Below are 738 nucleotides of genomic sequence, written 5' to 3'. Positions count from 1 at the left end.
GGGAAGACACACAAACCAAGTCAAAAACAACACGAAACAAAAGCACATCCAGCTTTCTCTCCCACCCCATACTCCCCTCCAGCGACTGGTTTGTTCTCCTTGCGCAGGCCCAGCCGTTGGGGCTGCTGAAGTCCCCGCGTTCCTCCCTGCTGGCGGCGGAAAGCTCGAACCGGAGTCTTGGGAAAGCGTGGTTGGACTGCCGCTAGTCCCGCGGGTCCCGGCGGCTGCGTGAGGAGATTGGGGCGGGGAACTAGGACGTGTGTGCTTTTGTTTCGTGTTGTTTTTGACTTGGTTTGTGTGTCTTCCCTACCGTACGCTGAGGAGACCTTGCCTGCGCCCCATCCGTTAACCTTTAGAAAGTTTGAAAAAGAAGTTTATATAGTTGTCTGTTTCTGGAGAAGGTGCCGGGGACGCCGTTTGAGGTCCCCAAAAGAATTTGCTTCAGACAGGACTAAGGGAGTTTTGTGTGCTTCGGCATGAGCACCGCCCTGCCTCCAACTCATTCACTGGTAATAGGTCTCTCTCCCCCATCCCGGTGCCTTAACCTGGCCGTCCTTAAGTGCTTTACAATCTACCGACACCCTGTTAGCATCTGAGAAAATGATTATCTTGCACCTGTTTTGACTCTGAAGGAGACACTCCCATCTCGGCTCTGGGCATTTTCTCTGGCTGCCTCTCCTCCCCCCATGCCCCTGCTCTGCCTTCTGACTTCGCTGGCTTCTTTTAAAGTCCCGTCCA

Source organism: Petaurus breviceps, unplaced genomic scaffold, assembly GCF_028583685.1.
Source record: "Petaurus breviceps papuanus isolate PSGF00001 unplaced genomic scaffold, PetGlider_PUasm1.0 84, whole genome shotgun sequence".
Lineage (NCBI taxonomy): Eukaryota > Metazoa > Chordata > Mammalia > Diprotodontia > Petauridae > Petaurus > Petaurus breviceps.
The sequence above is the reverse complement of the archived record's forward strand: the minus strand, read 5'-3'. Positions refer to the sequence as shown.